Consider the following 20590-nt stretch of genomic DNA (forward strand, 5'->3'; position numbering starts at 1 on the left):
TCACAGGTCACATCGCCATGTAACCAACATCCAAAGAGTTTACTAGAGTCAATAATCTAGTTCACATCACTATGTGATTAACACTCAATGAGTTTTGGGTTTGATCATGTTGCTTGTGAGAGAGGTTTTAGTCAAGGGGTCTGAACCTTTCAGATCCGTGTGTGCTTTACAAATATTTATGTCATCTCCTAGATGCAGCTACCACGCTCTATTTGGAGCTATTCCAAACAACTATTCTACTTGGAGCTATTCTAAATTGTTGCTCCATTATACGTATCCGGTATCTCTACTCAGAGCTATCCGGATAGGTGTTAAGCTTGCATCGTCGTAACTCTTTACGTCGAACTCTTTATCACCTCCATAACCGAGAAAATTCCTTAGTCCACTAGTTACTAAGGATAACTTTGACCGTTGTACTGTGATCCATTCTTGGATCACTCTTGTACCCCTTGACTGACTCATGGCAAGGCACACTTCAGGTGCGGTACACAGCATAGCATACTGTAGAGCCTACGTCTAAAGCATAGGGGACGACCTTCGTCCTTTCTCTCTTTTCTGCCGAGGTCGAGCTTTAAGTCTTAACTTCGTACCTTACAACTCAGGCAAGAACTTCTTCTTTGACTGATCCATCTTGAACACCTTCAAGATCATGTTAAGGTATGTGCTCATTTGAAAGTATTATTAAGCATTTTGATCTATCCTTATAGATCTTGATGCTCAATGTTCAAGTAGCTTAATCCAGGTTTTCTATTGAAAAACACCTTTCAAATAACCCTATATGCTTTCCAGAAAATCATTTCTGATCATCAACATGTCAACAACATATACTCATCAGAAATTCTATAGTGCTCCCACTCACTTCTTTGAAAATACAAGTTTCTCATAAACTTTGTATACACCAAAATCTTTGATCATCTCATCAAAGCGCACATTCCAACTCCGAGATGCTTACTCCAGTCCTTAGAAGGATTGCTGGAGCTAGCATACCTTTTAGCATCCTTAGGATCGACAAAACCTTCCGGTTGTATCACATACAACCTTTCCTCAAAAAAACGTCGAGGAAACAATGTTTTGACATCCTATCCGCAAGATTTCATAAATAAAGCAGTAATCGCTAATATAATTCCAACAGACTCTTAGCATCGCTACGAGTGAGAAAGTCTCATCGTAGTCAACTCCTTGAACTTGTCGGAAAACATCTTAACGACAAGTCGAGCTTTCTTAATGGTGATACTTACCATCATTGTCCGTCTTCCTTTTAAAATCCATATGTACCTAACAGCCTTATGACCATCAAGTAGTTCTTCCAAAGTCTACACTTTGTTTTCATACATGGATCCTCTCTCGGATTTTATGGCCTCGAGTCATTTATCGGAATCCGGGCCCACCATCGCTTCTCCATAGCTCGTAGGTTCATTGTTGTCTAGCAACATGACTTCCAAGACAGGATTACGTACCACTCTGAAGTAGTACGCATCCTTGTCATCCTACGAGGTTTGGGAGTGACTTGATCCGAAGTCTCATGATCAATATCATAAGCTTCCACTTCAATTGGTGTAGGTGACACAGGAACAACTTCCTGTGCCCTGCCACACACTAGTTGAAGAGACGGTTTAATAACCTCATCAAGTCTCCACCATCCTCCCACTCAATTCTTTCGAGAGAAACTTTTCCTCGAGAAAGGACCCGATTCAAGAAACAATCCATATTGCTTTCGGATCTGAATTAGGAGGTATACCCAACTGTTTTGGGTGTCCTATGAAGATGCATTTTATCCGCTTTGGGTTCGAGCTTATCAATCCTGAAACTTTTTCACATAAGCATCGCAGCCCCAAACCTTTAAGAAACGACAACTTAGGTTTCTCTAAACCATAATTCATACGGTGTCATCTCAACGAAATTACGTGGTGCCCTATTTAAAGTGAATGTGGTTGTCTCTAATGCCTAACCCATGAACAATAGTGGTAATTCGATAAGAGACATCATGGTACGCACCATATCCAATAGGGTGCAACTATGATGTTCGGACACACCATCACACTATGGTGTTCCAGGCGGTATTGATTGCGAAACAATTTCCACAATGTCTTAATTGTGTGCCAAAACTCGTAACTCAGATATTCATCTCTATGATCATATCATAGACATTTTATCCTCTTGTCACAATGATCTTCTACTTCACTCTGAAATTACTTGAACCATTCAATAATTCAGACATGTGTTTCATCAAGTAAATATTCTCAACATCTACTCGAATCATCTGTGAAGTAAGAACATAACGATATTCACTGCATGCCTCAGCACTCATTGGACTGGACACATCAAAATGTGTTACTTCCAACAAGTTGCTATCTTGTTCCATCTTACTGAAACCGAGGCTTTTCAGTCATCTTGCCCATGTGGTATGATTTGCATATCTCAAGTGATTCAAAATCAAGTGAGTCCAAACGATCCATCTGCATGGAGTTTCTTCATGCGTATACACCAATAGACATGGTTCGCATGTCTCAAACTTTTCAAAAACGAGTGAGTCCAAAAATCCATCAACATGGAGCTTCTTCATGCGTTTTATACCAATATGACTTACATGGCAGTGCCACAAGTAAGTGGTACTATCATTACTATCTTATATCTTTTGGCATGAAAATGTGTATCACTACGATCGAGATTCAATAAACCATTCCTTTAGGTGCAAGACCATTGAAGGTATTATTCAAATAAATAGAGTAACCATTATTCTCTTTAAATGAATAACCGTATTGCGATAGTCATAATCCAATCATGTCTATGCTCAACGCAAACACCAAATAACAATTATTCAGGTTTTAACACCAATCTCGATGGTAGAGGGAGCGTGCGATGCTTGATCATATCAACATTGGAAACATTTCCAACACATATCGTCAGCTCACGTTTAGCTAGTCTCCGTTTATTCCGTAGCTCTTTTATTTCGAGTTACTAACACTTAGCAACCGAACTGGTATCTTAATACCCTGGTGCTACTAGGAGTACTAGTAAAGTACACATTAACATAATGTATATCCAATATACTTCTATCGACCTTGCCAGCCTTCTCATCTACCAAGTATCTAGGGTAATTCCGCTCTAGTGACTATTCCCCTTATCACAGAAGCACTTAGTCTCGGGTTTGGGTTCAACCTTGGGTTTCTTCACTGGAGCAGCAGCTGATTTGCCGTTTCATGAAGTATCCCTTCTTGCCCTTGCCCTTCTTGAAACTAGTGGTTTCACCAACCATCAACAATTGATGCTCCTTCTTGATTTCTACTTTCGCGGTGTCAAACATCGTGAATACCTCAAGGATCATCATATCTATCCCTGATATGTTATAGTTCATCACAAAGCTCTAGCAGCTTGGTGGCAATGACTTTGGAGAAACATCACTATCAAGTGATTGTTGCACTCAGACAATCTGAGCACAAGCTTAACGGTTGAGCTTTTCTCCTTTAGTTTGCAGGCTAAGAAAATCGTCGGAGGTCTTATACCTCTTGACGTGGGCACGAGCCTGAAATCCTAATTTCAGCCCTCGAAACATCTCATATGTTCCGCGATGTTTCGAAAAACGTCTTTGGTGCCTCTACTCTAAACCATTTAACTGAACTATCATGTAGTTATCAAAACGTGTATGTCCGATATTCGCAACATCCACAGACGACGTTTGGGGTTCAGCACACTGAGCGGTGCATTAAGGACATAAGCTTTCTACTGTCCGCATAATCGCTACTATCAACTTTCAACTATATTTTCTCTAGGATCATATCTAAAAAGTGGAACTAAAGCGCGAGCTTACGACATAATTTGCAAAAATCTTTTGACTATGTTCAGGATAATTAAGTTCATCTTATGAACTCCCACTCAGATAGACATCCCTCTGGTCATCTAAGTGATTACATGATCCGAGTCAACTAGGCCGTGTCCGATCATCACGTGAGACGGACTAGTCATCATCGGTGAACATCTTCATGTTGATCGTATCTGCTATACGACTCATGCTCGACCTTTCGGTCTCCGTGTTCCGAGGCCATGTCTGTACATGCTAGGCTCGTCAAGTTAACCCTAAGTGTATTGCATGTGTAAATCTGTCTTACACCCGTTGTATGTGAACGTAAGGATCTATCACACCCGATCATCACGTGGTGCTTCGAAACGACGAACTGTAGCAACGGTGCACAGTTAGGGGAGAACACTTCTTGAAATTGTTGTAAGGGATCATCTTATTTACTACCGTCATTCTAAGTAAACAAGATGCATAAATATGATAAACATCACATGCAATCAAATAGTGACATGATATGGCCAATATCATTTTGCTCCTTTTGATCTCCATCTTCGGGGTTCCATGATCATCATCGTCACCGGCATGACACCATGATCTCCATCATCATGATCTCCATCATCGTGTCTTCATGAACTTGTCTCGCCAACTATTACTTCTACTACTATGGCTACCGGTTAGCAATAAAGTAAAGTAATTACATGGCGTTGTTCAATGACACGCAGGTCATACAATAAATAAAGACAACTCCTATGGCTCGTGCCGGTTGTCATACTCATCGACATGCAAGTCGTGATTCCTATTACAAGAACATGATCAATCTCATACATCACATATATTCATCACATTCTTCTTGGCCATATCACATCACAAAGCATACCCTGCAAAAACAAGTTAGACGTCCTCTAATTGTTGTTTGCATGTTTTACGTGGCTGCTATGGGTTTCTAGCAAGAACGTTTCTTACGTGGCTGCTATTTACCCTTCATAAGGACCCTTTTCATCGAATCCGTTCCGACTAAAGTGGGAGAGACTGGCACCCGCTAGCCACCTTATGCACCAAGTGCATGTCAGTCGGTGGAACCTGTCTCACGTAAGAGTACGTGTAAGGTCGGCCCGGGCCGCTTCATCCCACAATACCGTCGAAACAAGATTGGACTAGTAACGGTAAGCATATTGAACAAAATCAACGCCCACAACTACTTTGTGTTCTACTCGTGCAAAGAATCTACGCAATAGATCTAGCTCATGATGCCACTGTTGGGGAACGTAGCAGAAATTCAAAATTTTCCTACGTGTCACCAAGATCTATCTATGGAGAAACTAGCAACGAGGGAAGGAGAGTGCATCTACATACCCTTGTAGATTGTTATGCGGAAGCGTTCATGAGAACAGGGTTGAAGGAGTCGTACTCATCGTGATTCAAATCACCGGAGATCCTAGTGCCGAACGGACGGCACCTCCGCGTTCAACACACGTACAGCCCGGTGACGTCTCCCACGCCTTGATCCAGCAAGCAGAGAGGGAGAGGTTGAGGAAGACTCCGTCCAGCAGCAGCACAACGGCGTGGTGGTGGTGGAGGAGCGTGGTAGTCCAGCAGGGCTTCGCCAAGCACCTACGGGAGAGGAGGAGTAGGGAGAGAGGTAGGGCTGCACCAAGAGGGAGAGGTTCTCATGTGTTGGCAGCCCCAAAACCTCAAGTATATATAGGGGGGAAGGGGGCTGCGCCCCCTTTAGGGTTTCCCACCCCAAGGGGTGCGGCCAAGGGGGGAGGAGTGCCTCCCAAGTCAAGTGGAGGCCTCCCCCTTTAGGGTTTCCCCTTCCCATGCGCATGGGCCTTGGGGGGGCTGGTGCCCCTGGCCCATTAAGGCTAGGGCACCCCCCTACAGCCCATGCTACTGTATTGGACGTGGTGGAACAATTTCCGGACCTCCGGACCCCTCAGGAATCCTCCGGAACCTTCTGGAAGCTTCCCGGTACAATACCGAAAAAACCCGAACTTTTTCCGGAACCCGAACAACAACTTTCCATATATAAATCTTTACCTCCGGACCATTCCGGAACTCCTCGTGACATCCGAGATCTCATCCGGGACTCCGAACAACATTCGGTAACCACATACAAGCTTCCTTGATAACCCTAGTGTCACCGAACCTTAAGTGTGTAGACCTACGGGTTCGGGAGACATGCAGACATGACCGAGACGTTCTCCGGTCAATAACCAACAGCGGGATCTTGATACCCATGTTGGCTCCCACATGTTCCACGATGATCTCATCGGATGAACCACGATGTCAAGGACTCAATCGATCCCGTATACAATTCCCTTTGTCTAGCGGTATTGTACTTGCCCGAGATTTGATCGTCGGTATCCCGATACCTTGTTCAATCTCGTTACCGGCAAGTCTCTTTACTCGTTCCGTAACACATCATCCCGTGATCAACCCCTTGGTCACATTATGCACATTATGATGATGTCCTACGGAGTGGGCCCAGAGATACCTCTCCGTTTACACGGAGTGACAAATCCCAGTCTCGATTCGTGCCAACCCAACAGACACTTTCGGAGATACCTGTAATGCACCTTTATAGCCACCCAGTTACGTTGTGACGTTTGGTACACCCAAGGCATTCCTACGATATCCGGGAGTTGCACAATCTCATGGTCTAAGGAAAAGATACTTGACATTAGAAAAGCTTTAGCATACGAACTACACGATCTTTGTGCTAGGCTTAGGATTGGGTCTTGTCCATCACATCATTGTCCTAATGATGTGATCCCGTTATCAACGACATCCAATGTCCATAGTTAGGAAACCATGACTATCTGTTGATCACAACGAGCTAGTCAACTAGAGGCTCACTAGGGACATATTGTGGTCTATGTATTCACACGTGTATTACGATTTCCGGATAATACAGTTATAGCATGAATAAAAGACTATTATCATGAACAAAGAAATACAATAATAACCAATTTATTATTGCCTCTAGGGCATATTTCCAACATTCCTTTGTCTCTTTGCCATTAAAGTTTTGGGGTTAACTTATACTCCCTTTGTCCCAAAATAAGTGTCTTAATCTTCGTATAATTTTGTAATAAACTTAGTACAAAGATGAGACACTTATTTTAGGACAAAGAGAGTATATCAGTAATAGGCGATGCTAGTGCGTGCGTCACCGTGAGCGATTTCCAACCAGGATTACAGTGAAAATCTTACCTCTCCGACGTTAAAATCAGGGGTAGAGAGATTAGAGGAGAGATCATTAGGCCCACCTTAAAATTAGTGGGAGAAAGATTAGGATCGTGAACAAGCATTTTTGCTATATTATCTATCTTTTCTATTATTATTATTATTATTATTATTATTATTATTATTATTATTATTATTATTATTATTATTATTATTAGCACATATGCCCGTGCGTTGCAATGGGAGGGTTATAACTATGTTTAAAAAAATTGGAACTATGTTAAACCACCACACATGTTGCGCTATGGAGTAAGTAAATGCTAGCTGTCATGAATTAGGATTGCCCGAGTAACAAACTGGATTGTAGGAGAAGAGTCGCTAATGACAAAAATGCTTCATAAACGTGGTTCTTGGAGATGGGACTCATGGAACATAATAGCAGTTGCTAGAGAAAGATAGTATGACGTTCCTCCAACACCATGTTGAGAACTCACCCGATGGCAAGCCAAGCAGCAATTCGGGTTGCTAATGTTATGGGCATCGCCGTCGCGGCTAAAGGAGACCATGTGAGGGAGGAGTTTGGACATAGGCGCACAAGGAGGGGTTAATATTATAGGTGTTGGTACACAAACAATTCAGTCCATGCACTTAAGATTTACGGCCCCGGAAGAAATTTAGCAGACCAAAAGCAATGCATTATCTGAAAATAGCTTTGCTAAAAATTAGTTCTTTTTGAGACCTAAGGAAGACACCCAATAAAAAATACAATAAATACATGATTGATGCACCTTTCAGATTATTGTTTGTCATCCCATAAAATTAGCATAGGCCGGTTTAGATGTCATGCATGCAACGGGGGGTACGCAAAGGCACAATCCCGTTTAAATGTCAAATGCATAGAGAGGGGTGTATGCCCTTGTATATTTAATCTCACAAATTGTTCCGATTAATATCCATGCATGCCAACAAGTTATACTCTTGTTTCGCACCCTTATTCCTTATTCAGCCCACAATTGACTCACCTTTAATCCACGTTTATTGTCATGCAGCCTCCTATAGCCTCTTTTAATCCCAGAAATTATTCCAATTAATATACATGCATGCTCGTGATTAAAGGCAGCCCACAATTCCTGCATTTAATGTCATTCACAGCGAGGCACCTCCTCCGTCCTGGTTAATTCCCGATTTCTCTTGTTGCCAGGCTACTCGCGAACGTATAAGAATTGGTAGAATTTTATGTAAGAAGTCGAGGTGGGATTATTAAATTATGGAACCTGTGCGTCCTTCACCCATCATATATTTTCCCGAAGCTTTCCAATGAAAACATGAATTGATGCTTAGCCTAGCTGGCAACTGCAGTGACTTCTACTACATGAGGTCTTGAGTTTGATTCTCCACTTTGCCTATTAACTTTTTCTTTGTTTTGCTGTAGTAGGCCCACTTGCGCGCTTGATGGCCCATAACAGTAGCGCGCAGCAACTACCTGGCCCACTACGTGAATATTTTTTGTTTTGATAGCATATAAGAAAATTAGTACCACCTCGGATTTTCAAAATTCTCAAAAAATATAATATGGGTGAACGGATGAAAAATTTGAAGAAACGCACCTTGCTTTATTAGTAGGTATAGATTATTATTATTATTATTATTATTATTATTATTATTATTATTATTATTATTATTATTGTTGTTGTTGTTGTTGTTATTGTTATTATTATTATTACTAATTAGAAACTTGCTAGAATTTCCTATGTTAAACATCAAATACTATCGTGGGATTGAATCATAACGGTGTAGATTAACTCCTCTCCCTAAAAATTATCATGATGAACAAGAAAAAAATCATCGTTTATCTGGTGGGAACGAGTCATAACGGTGTAGATTACATCTTTGGACCCGCACCAGCGTCGCCCATGAGGGGCGACCAGGGAAGGCCAACCCTAGCCATTGGTAGAGGCCTCCTCCCCTACCCTCCCTGTCCTCGCCGTTGTCGAGCACGCCGCCATGCAAAGCCTGCGGACATCAGTGACAGCGGTGCTTTCTCTCCTTCTGTTGATCCTCTCCTCCTCCATTCTTCTTCCATTCCATTTCCACACAATGATTTACTTCCTTTTAGCCCATTTCTATGGAAACACGTCAAAGATAGGATTTTTGGAATCCTTTGCATTCATTAGTCATTAGTATCGATATCGGAGCAAATATCTCTTATTGATTGAAATATCATGGTTTAAACAAAGGTGAAATGGGTGTATAAATATCACTCATCAACAATGCAAACCTCCATCCGGGCTGCCACCCCGACATCCATGTCTGAGACCCACCAACCTCCCATAGTAGAAGTAGAAGGCGTCTCCTTTTACTCCTAGCTCGACATTAGCCACGGAGTTTGGGTCGATGCCTCCATGACAGGAGGCGTGCACACGTGTGTCCCTGTCAGTCCTGGTGGACCTAGGGAGACACCACACCGTGACTACCAACGGTCGTTGCCGAGCAAGCTCGCACGACGCCATGCCCACGACCATTGACACTGATCTGTCCAATAGACACGTGGAGTCCGACAGCCACCGTGAACCAATGTACGTGTGTGGAGACAAACCTCATCGCCCAGGGGCACCCCTCGACCGAGCCCACCATTGCCTACCCGAAGCGAGTGCTCCGACCCACCTCGGGCCCCAACTGATCCGCCCAAGCATGAGCCCAAGTCCTCACGCCGCCTCCGCAACGCAAGCAACCCGTGCGGCCAGTCTAGACCTGGGAGAAGGGAGCAACCACCACCAACATGCGTTGTCTGCCAGATCAGGGCTACCAGATCCACGTCGCTGCGACCACATTAGACCGGCACTATACCTCTGGTCACTGGCCACCAGGGCACAGGCGACGACCAGCAGCAGAGCCACCATTGGCCACTAGTGGCGTGCCGCCTGAGTACCCCGGCCGCCATTACCAGCCCACGCGCGCAGCTAGTGGCATCACGTAGCAGACTAGGCCGTACCCAGACCCAACCACATCAGCCGCCACGAGCATGCGCCCGTGCCCGGGAGAACCTCCATGCCTAGATCAGGCATGCGCAACCCCACCGTAGCCATCTGCCAATGCGTCGACACACGCCTCGCCAGCGCAGCATCGTCGCCTAGTTCCAGCTGCCTGCGCCCACACCACCGAGCAGAAGGAGAGAAAGCCCCGTTGTCACTGATGTCGGCAGGCTTTGCATGGCGGCGTGCTCGACAACGGCGAGGACAGGGAGGGTAGGGGAGGAGGCCTCTACCAATGGCTAGGGTTGGCCTTCCCTGGTCGCCCCTCATGGGCGACGCTGGTGCGGGTCCAAAGATGTAATCTACACCGTTATGACTCGTTCCCACCAGATAAACGATGATTTTTTCTTGTTCATCATGATAATTTTTAGGGAGAGGAGTTAATCTACACCGTTATGATTCAGTCCCACGATAGTATTGGATGTTTAACATAGGAATTTCTAGCAAGTTTCTAATTAGTAATAATAATAATAACAATAACAATAATAATAATAATAATAATAATAATAATAATAATAATAATAATAATAATAATAATAAGCAAGGTGCGTTTCTCCAAATTTTTCATCCGTTCACCCATATTATATTTTTTGAGAATTTTGAAAATCCGAGGTGGTACTAATTTTCTTATATGCTATCAAAACAAAAAATATTCACGTAGTGGGCCAGGTAGTTGCTGTGCGCTACTGTTATGGGCCATCAAGCGCGCAAGTGGGCCTACTACAGCAAAACAAAGAAAAAGTTAATAGGCAAAGTGGAGAATCAAACTCAAGACCTCATGTAGTAGAAGTCGCTGCAGTTGCCAGCTAGGCTAAGCATCAATTCATGTTTTCATTGGAAAGCTTCGGGAAAATATATGATGGGTGAAGGACGCACAGGTTCCATAATTTAATAATCCCACCTCGACTTCTTACATCAAATTCTACCAATTCTTATACGTTCGCGAGTAGCATGGCAACAAGAGAAATCGGGAATTAACCAGGACGGAGGAGGTGCCTCGCTGTGAATGACACTAAATGCAGGAATTGTGGGCTGCCTTTAATCACGAGCATGCATGGATATTAATTGGAATAATTTCTGGGATTAAAAGAGGCTATAGGAGGCTGCATGACAGTAAACGTGGATTAAAGGTGAGTCAATTGTGGGCTGAATAAGGAATAAGAGTGCGAAACAAGAGTATAACTTGTTGGCATGCATGGATATTAATCGGAACAATTTGTGAGATTAAATATACAAGGGCATACACCCCTCTCTATGCATTTGACATTTAAACGGGATTGTGCCTTTGCGTATCCCCCGTTGCATGCATGACATCTAAACCGGCCTATGCTAATTTTATGGGATGACAAACAATAATCTGAAAGGTGCATCAATCATGTATTTATTGTATTTTTTATTGGGTGTCTTCCTTAGGTCTCAAAAGGAACTAATTTTTAGCAAAGCTATTTTCAGATAATGCATTGCTTTTGGTGTGCTAAATTTCTTCCGGGGCCGTAAATCTTAAGTGCATGGACTGAATTGTTTGTGTACCAACACCTATAATATTAACCCCTCCTTGTGTGCCTATGTCCAAACTCCTCCCTCACATGGTCTCCTTTAGCCGCGACGGCGATGCCCATAACATTAGCAACCCGAATTGCTGCTTGGCTTGCCATCGGGTGAGTTCTCAACATGGTGTTGGAGGAACGTCATACTATGTTTCTCTAGCAACTGCTATCATGTTCCATGAGTCCCATCTCCAAGAACCACGTTGATGAAGCATTTTTGTCATTAGCGACTCTTCTCCTACAATCCAGTTTGTTACTCGGGCAATCCTAATTCATGACAGCTAGCATTTACTTACTCCATAGCGCAACATGTGTGGTGGTTTAACATAGTTCCAATTTCTTTAAACATAGTTATAACCCTCCCGTTGCAACGCACGGGCTAATAATAATAATAATAATAATAATAATAATAATAATAATAATAATAATAATAATAATAATAATAATAATAGAAAAGATAGATAATATAGCAAAAATGCTTGTTCACGATCCTAATCTTTCTCCCACTAATTTTAAGGTGGGCCTAATGATCTCTCCTCTAATCTCTCTACCCCTGATTTTAACGTCGGAGAGGTAAGATTTTCACTGTAATCCTGGTTGGAAATCGCTCACGGTGACGCACGCACTAGCATCGCCTATTACTGATATACTCTCTTTGTCCTAAAATAAGTGTCTCAACTTTGTACTAAGTTTAGTACAAAATTATACAAAGATTAAGACACTTATTTTGGGACAAAGGGAGTATAAGTTAACCCCAAAACTTTAATGGCAAAGAGACAAAGGAAAGGAGAGGCAGCGCTAGCAATCTCAACAACGACGATGTTTGTGTTTAGTTAATTTTGGTGACAATATAATTAAGTTTTTCATCTTCGCCTTCCCTGCATGTTTAGATGACAAGAACTTTCATGTCACATTGTCTTTCAACAATTTTTCGAAACTCTTGGAATTTCTGAAAAATCTCAAATATCCTCCCCTCGATGCACAGTTGGCTGAGGACGGGGAAGAGGAATTTTTGTGTAGGGCGTGGTTAGATATCAGTCGACTGAGATTTAACCAAGGTTCAGTCAAGTAATATAACATAAAAAAGTAAAAAATATGCGGAAAATTCGCATCTGGTCCTGAGCACAGCTGATCCTGAAATCACGTTTGATGGCTCTTCTGGGGATGCATGCGTTCTCTGTATTCCACACTGTATGCGACAAACGTATTGCCATAGTATTCCAGGGCAGGGCCCACGCATTAATTTGCTGCTCAGCCACTCCGTCAGACCGGTACAGGATACTCGTGGATGGATCAGGTTTCTTCCTGCGCCTCCCTGTTCCGGTGCGACACTGCGTGTTGACGGACGCAGCGAACGGCAACCTACCAGCCGGTGGGGTGGATAGGTAATCGTAGGTCCCAGTCCCCACCCCTCCACACTCGAGAAAAATCCATCCCTGCCGCCGCCGCTACCTGCCGGTTGTTCTTCATCGTGCGCACAGGCCACATACACCCACGTAGGCCAATTTGACACGGAACAAGTGCAGCCAAATTAGTGAATCAACCAAACTAGTGCAGCTCGCATAACGCACACAACACTAGAATTAGCGCGGCCGACCATGCTTGTCTAACAGAAAGATACAAACTACAGCAGTGTGTATTAGCTGATGATTACTAGAAGTGTACAAAAGGACACATGATTCAGTAAACTCAATGTTTTGCTTGGTTTCTTGCTCATTTAAAAAGTGTACAGAAAGAAACAAGACATAAGATTCAGTGTACAGCCAGAGAACCTTCAAAATTATTCTGAAACATGATGCCCATTCAGTAAACTCAACATTGTAAACAGGATGCCCAATCAGTAAACTCAACAAGATTACAAACTACTTCTTAGTTTCTTGCTTCCTGCTGTTTTGCTTGGAAGACTTGGCCTGGCACAAAATGGAAATAGGTTGATTGTCACTGAGATGAACAAGAGAACTGATGCATTGGCAGATGGTTATTGGCATGATCAAAAATATTGTAGACAGATGGTCATGCTCACATATTTGAATCCAGATGGTAAATAATTATTTGTGCAAACCAAATTTAATTCGAGCATGAGGCTTGGAGATTGTTTCTCTTCTAGGATGTGAATTTAGAGATAATTCTGTACTTGGAAATCACCATATGAATGCTCCACTATACTATGTCTTCACAAAAGGCAGTTTAATTAGCAGAAGAGTTTTGAATAAAGTGTACTAGGATCTTATATTTTAACTCGTGTATATCTTTTTTTAGATCGATTGCTGTATAATTTGAAAGGTTTGCACTTATTCTTGAAGAGAAAAGGATGTGTGGCTTAATATGGCTACTACCTGAAAAAGACTTCTACAAGTATGACTAGGATTGATATGGACAGTTAAACTTCTCACATATTTACCTGTTAGGTGCGAAAAGCAATTAAGTTCAGAACACTGGCCTCCCCCTCAAGTGTCGGGCATTAGCAAGTACTGATTCCAATCTTACTATTTTCTAAGTTAGCTATCGGTTTGACAATTTCCCAGCAGCTTTAAGAAGTCATACAGAAAACTTGAGTAAGATACGAGATAGAAATCTACTGTATGTTGTGCAAGTTCCCGAGCAATTGCAATGAAATGATTAAGGAAAGAGCAAGCTGTCAAGTTGTCCATCCGCGAACAATTAGCAAATTTTACTGTCTAAACAGCTGTATAAATCTACAATTGTTTTTTGAATGGAGTGGGATGACAGGAACTTTATGACAAGTACCTTGTATGCTTTTAGCACTAACTAGACCCTATCAAAAGAATCTGAGCAGTGCCCTGAAAAAAGGATTCAAAGGTTCAGTTCTCACTGGACTCAAAATACCAGCATCCTGGTTCTCACTGGATTCAATGGTTCAGTTCTCACAAATCACCAATACTGCCTTGTTGATTTTTCTAGGACTTGTGACTGCAGAATCGTTTGTTCTGTTCGAACGGTTGGTGCTTCCTGGGGTTGCCGAAGAGCTCCATGAAGATGGACGCCGACGACCCGACGATGATGAGGATGAGCTCGAGGTGCCGGAGGCCCCGCGCCGGGAACGGGAACCAGACTGGCGCGACGTAGGAGCTGGGACTCAGCGCCAGCAGACGGATGTGGTTGAAGAGATGCCACAGGCCGATGAGGAGGAAACCGGCTCCCGGCGCAACATGGCCGATGAGGGACCCCATGGCTACCGAGCTAGAGAGTGGAGCGGTGGGAGGGAATGTTTCAAGTTTGAATCAATGGTTTGATGCGAATTAGGGGGGAGGGCCTCGTGTTTAAATAAGCAAACCAGCTACCTCCTTGGTGCTCGTGTCCGCCTATTTAACTCTAACAATTTGCATGCATATATCCTCTCAACATACACATACACTCATTCACTATAAACGCACGCACTCACATTTCTATGGGTATATTTGAAATACTGAGCCTATATCATATTTTAAGATCGACGAAGTCATCAAAAATTACTCGTAGTCGGCGGGAAAGTCTCTTCCGCTGAACAAATATCGTCGAAAAGTCAGAAATGAATTCAGAAAAATACGAGCATCAATGTTGGAACCCTGAAGGACCGGTTCCACCACAAAGAATCTATATCGTTTGAGCTACGCTTAGTTCGCTAGTCCATACTCTTAGCGTGTCAATATCAACGTAAGTGGACTTCCATTAGCGTGTTGTGATACATCCTTCTGATTATACAAGTTTAGCCTGAGAATCAAGTCTTGTATATATTGTAATCAAATCAAATCTTCTGTAGCCACCCCGCAAAGAAAAAGAAAATCTTCTGTAGCCAGTACCGATGGTAGCCAGACATATTAATACACATCACGTGGCCAAGCAAGGGGTGGCTTGCGGCTACTCTTACACAAAATGGGATTGCTAAATCTTAGTCGAAGTCCTAGTCGATGTTATATTCGTAGATTTTAAGTAAAGATCTGTGCATATTTTAAGAGTGGCGTTACTGGTAGGGGTGGCATCTGAACATGTTATCCTGGCCATAGGTCCATCTCTAGGGATTTGGACTTGTGGGTCCATCTTTAGGATATACGGGTGTAAGAAAATGCAGTCATCTGACGCTATACTATGAGGAATAGTGATGTACGGTAACCCGCGGGTTCGTTTATTGAAATCCAGGTTACCTTGACGAACCGAGCCGTGGCTCGCCTCCATAACGAAAAGTTGTGCGGGGATCAGAAACGTATGCGCGCCGTTTGCTGCAAAAACATCGCCGTCAAGGTTCAGTAAATGCTGACGGCGGATGAAGCGTGGGGCAGAAAAAATATCTCGGACAGCTTTAAGAAAAAAAAAAGAGACACCTCGGTTCCCATCTACTCAGTTGAGCCATTCCCCCTAGCTCGACGGCGGAGGGCAAATAAATGGCGGCGGCGAGCAATATGGCGGAGTTTGCGGACCTACGCCACAATGGGCTCGGATATCTGCTGGATCTGATTCACAGGTAATTTTTCCACCGTATTATTCTGTTCGATTCGATCCGAAGACGTGTGAGCAGAAATAGTCAATGACTGGTCTTCGGTTTGTTGAACATGCCATAGGCTCCCGCTCAGAGAGGTCACTGCGGATGTTGAGCAGCCAGATCCATTGGTGTTGACGTCTGTTGAGCCGTCCGCACCGGCAAACGCTGACTCGTCGTGCGCGGGTGTGGTTGGACAACTTGGCGGCGTTGCTGAGCAGAACGATCCCACTGGCAGGAGGAAGCAATAGCAAACCTAGCCCGTGAGTCGACCGGGAAGGTGAACCCAGAGGCACCTGGGTGAACCAGATGGTATACATAAAATTCAATGTTCTTTCTCTCTGGATTCATGTTTTATTTTTATTTTTAGTGCCTATGTTGATAGATGTTAGGGACATTACTACTACTGTCAACTAGCTGACCCCCTGATTTTGGTCGTCATCCTCATCCATGCGCGTAATTAGCATACATAGCGGTTTGTGGACAGATCATTACGTCCAAATGTGCTGATGCACAAAAATCACGGCCCCACTGTTATATGTGAAAGGATTGCATCATCTCAAAACTGTGAATTCAATTTCAGATTAAGACTTAAGAGTAGGACGTGACCCTCTGGACAGGGCACCCTATCCAGGTATAGTCACTCCATTAGAAGAAACAATCAGGAGGTACGCTGATAAACTCTCAAACAATGTAGTGAAGCCAGAGATTGGGATGAGTTTTGACTCACTCGGGGAAACATAAGATTTCTATAACCTGTATTTTTGGGAGCTTGGATTTGATATACGAGCAGACAAAGTGTATGCAGGAGATTGTTTATGGATGCTCGGTTAGCACTTAAGAGTTAAGAGCCGAGAAGAAAAGATTTGGCAGTTTTTTAACATATTGATTGCACGGGAATTCATTTTTAAAATTTGACACGGAGAAAACATTTTTTTGCAGGGGAAGCCTGAGCAGCAAAATAACCGATCTTGCCGGTGCGAGTGCCCTGCAATGATGAGATTACTTACAGGTGCAGACAATGATGGCTCATTGCTGAACACTGGTCAAGCCACAACCATTCATTGTCTCTTACTTGCGGTGAGAAAGTTCATTGGCCATCCACAAGCACATAAATGTGTACAATGTGAACTTGAACAAGGCACAACATGGTTGGCAGCTTCTTTGGTTCAACCCAGAATGTGCCTTCAACAAAATGGACGCTGCGCAATCTGTGTGGCTGGATAAGTCAAGACCAGACTGACGATGATGGAAATAAGACACTAGCTGTGTTCAAAGGGATACAACGGAATGATCCAGAATTTACCTACCGAGTACAAGGTGATGAGGAAAGAAGGATCAAGCGAGATACCTCACGAGCTGAAGATGTTCTTCCTCCCCTGCCTCCCTCGAACACTGGAGCTGTTGTTCGGTCGCCGTCCACATCCGAAAGGCCCCCACCAAGATCCTCCAAGAACGAAGGACTCCAAGAGAAAAGCCTCATCAAGATCCTCACCAAGGTATTCCCATCAGAATTATGGAAGTGTTCAAATGCTAATGACCTCAAAAAAATTCAATTACACATGCTTTACCATCTCAAAAGGCACTCAAAAATGTAACATGTACATGCTTTAGCAAATACATATCTTTTTTCAAGTACCATTACATGCTTAAGAATTACTCTGAACTTCTGTAGTGTGAATTGCATATGTAGTGTCTGTTTTCAGAAAACAACCTTCTTTATGTGATGGTTCAGTGGTCAAATGATATTATTCTTGGCTAATTTGTTTTCTAGAAACAAACGATTCTGCAGTCACAAGTCCTAGAAAAATCAACAAGGCAGTATTGGTGATTTGTGAGAACTGAACCATTGAATCCAGTGAGAACCAGGATGCTGGTATTTTGAGTCCAGTGAGAACTGAACCTTTGAATCCTTTTTTCAGGGCACTGCTCAGATTCTTTTGATAGGGTCTAGTTAGTGCTAAAAGCATACAAGGTACTTGTCATAAAGTTCCTGTCATCCCACTCCATTCAAAAAACAATTGTAGATTTATACAGCTGTTTAGACAGTAAACTTTGCTAATTGTTCGCGGATGGACAACTTGACAGCTTGCTCTTTCCTTAATCATTTCATTGCAATTGCTCGGGAACTTGCACAACATACAGTAGATTTCTATCTCGTATCTTACTCAAGTTTTCTGTATGACTTCTTAAAGCTGCTGGGAAATTGTCAAACCGATAGCTAACTTAGAAAATAGTAAGATTGGAATCAGTACTTGCTAATGCCCGACACTTGAGGGGGAGGCCAGTGTTCTGAACTTAATTGCTTTTCGCACCTAACAGGTAAATATGTGAGAAGTTTAACTGTCCATATCAATCCTAGTCATACTTGTAGAAGTCTTTTTCAGGTAGTAGCCATATTAAGCCACACATCCTTTTCTCTTCAAGAATAAGTGCAAACCTTTCAAATTATACAGCAATCGATCTAAAAAAAGATATACATGAGTTAAAATATAAGATCCTAGTACACTTTATTCAAAACTCTTCTGCTAATTAAACTGCCTTTTGTGAAGACATAGTATAGTCGAGCATTCATATGGTGATTTCCAAGTATAGAATTATCTCTAAATTCACATCCTAGAAGAGAAACAATCTCCAAGCCTCATGCTCGCATTAAATTTGGTTTGCACAAATAATTATTTACCATCTGGATTCAAATATGTGAGCATGACCATCTGTCTACAATATTTTCAATCATGCCAATAACCATCTGCCAATGCATCAGTTCTCTTGTTCATCTGAGTGACAATCAACCTATTTCCATTTTGTGCCAGGCCAAGTCTTCCAAGCAAAACAGCAGGAAGCAAGAAACTAAGCAGTAGTTTGTAATCCTGTTGAGTTTACTGATTGGGCATCCTGTTTACAATGTTGAGTTTACTGAATGGGCATCATGTTTCAAAATAATTTTGAAGGTTCTCTGGCTGTACACTGAATCTTATGTCTTGTTTCTTTCTGTACACTTTTTGAATGAGCAAGAAACCAAGCAAAACATTGAGTTTACTGAATCATGTGTCCTTTTGTACACTTCTAGTAATCATCAGCTAATACACACTGCTGTAGTTTGTATCTTTCTGTTAGACAAGCATGGTCGGCCGCGCTAATTCTAGTGTTGTGTGCGTTATGCGAGCTGCACTAGTTTGGTTGATTCACTAATTTGGCTGCACTTGTTCCCTGTCAAATTGGCCTACGTGGGTGTATGTGGCCTGTGCGCACGATGAAGAACAACCGGCAGGTAGCGGCGGCGGCAGGGATGGATTTTTCTCGAGTGTGGAGGGGTGGGGACTGGGACCTACGATTACCTATCCACCCCACCGGCTGGTAGGTTGCCGTTCGCTGCGTCCGTCAACACGCAGTGTCGCACCGGAACAGGGAGGCGCAGGAAGAAACCTGATCCATCCACGAGTATCCTGTACCGGTCTGACGGAGTGGCTGAGAAGCAAATTAATGCGTGGGCCCTGCCCTGGAATACTATGGCAATACGTTTGTCGCATACAATGTGGAATACAGAGAACGCATGCATCCCCAGAAGAGCCATCGAACGTGATTTCAGGATCAGCTGTGCTCAGGACCAGATGCGAATTTTCCGCGTATTTTTTACTTTTTTATGTTATATTACTTGACTGAACCTTCGTTAAATCTCAGTCGACTGATATCTAACCACGCCCTACACAAAAATTCCTCTTCCCCGTCCTCAGCCAACTGTGCATCGAGGGGAGGATATTTGAGATTTTTCAGAAATTCCAAGAGTTTCGACAAATTGTTGAAAGACAATGTGACATGAAAGTTCTTGTCATCTAAACATGCAGGGAAGGCGAAGATGAAAAACTTAATTATATTTTCACCAAAATTAACTAAACACAAACATCGTCGTTGTTGAGATTGCTAGCGCTGCCTCTCCTTTCCTTTGTCTCTTTGCCATTAAAGTTTTGGGGTTAACTTATACTCCCTTTGTCCCAAAATAAGTGTCTTAATCTTCGTATAATTTTGTACTAAACTTAGTATAAAGTTGAGACACTTATGTTAGGACAAAGAGAGTATCTAACATATAAAAGCTGCTAGAGTACCCGCCATCCCAGCGCCATCTCCGTTTGGAATGATTCCTGTACGCTCGATCTGCCTCGCTGGCTCGTTTTTACGGCGTTGTCAAAAATCCAGCCACTCGTTCATCTGCACATTGTGCTTTCCTGCATAAGTGAATGACTGGTGGGCCTCCTTTTCTCACAGGCCCAGTTTTGCGGTGTGGCTTGCGTGTACGCTGCGTGCGAAAAGAGGGGATCCGGATAGAGAGTGGGGTTCGCACGGTAAAACCAAGCCACCAATCCCCTCGAGCCCTGCGTCCTCTCCTCTCCCTCCCCTCCCTCCCCTCCCCTTCTCTCGCCGCCATCGCCCGTCGCTGGAGCCCTGCGTCCCCTCCTCCCCTTCCCCCACTTCTCTCGTCGCCGTCGCTCGTCGTTGGTCGCGGGACGGGAAGACGGCATCTCCCCCACTCCTCCACACACTCCTCCTCTCCTGC

The sequence above is a fragment of the Triticum dicoccoides genome, chromosome 3A (genome assembly GCF_002162155.2).
Source record: "Triticum dicoccoides isolate Atlit2015 ecotype Zavitan chromosome 3A, WEW_v2.0, whole genome shotgun sequence".
In the NCBI taxonomy this organism is placed as follows: Eukaryota; Viridiplantae; Streptophyta; class Magnoliopsida; order Poales; family Poaceae; genus Triticum; species Triticum dicoccoides.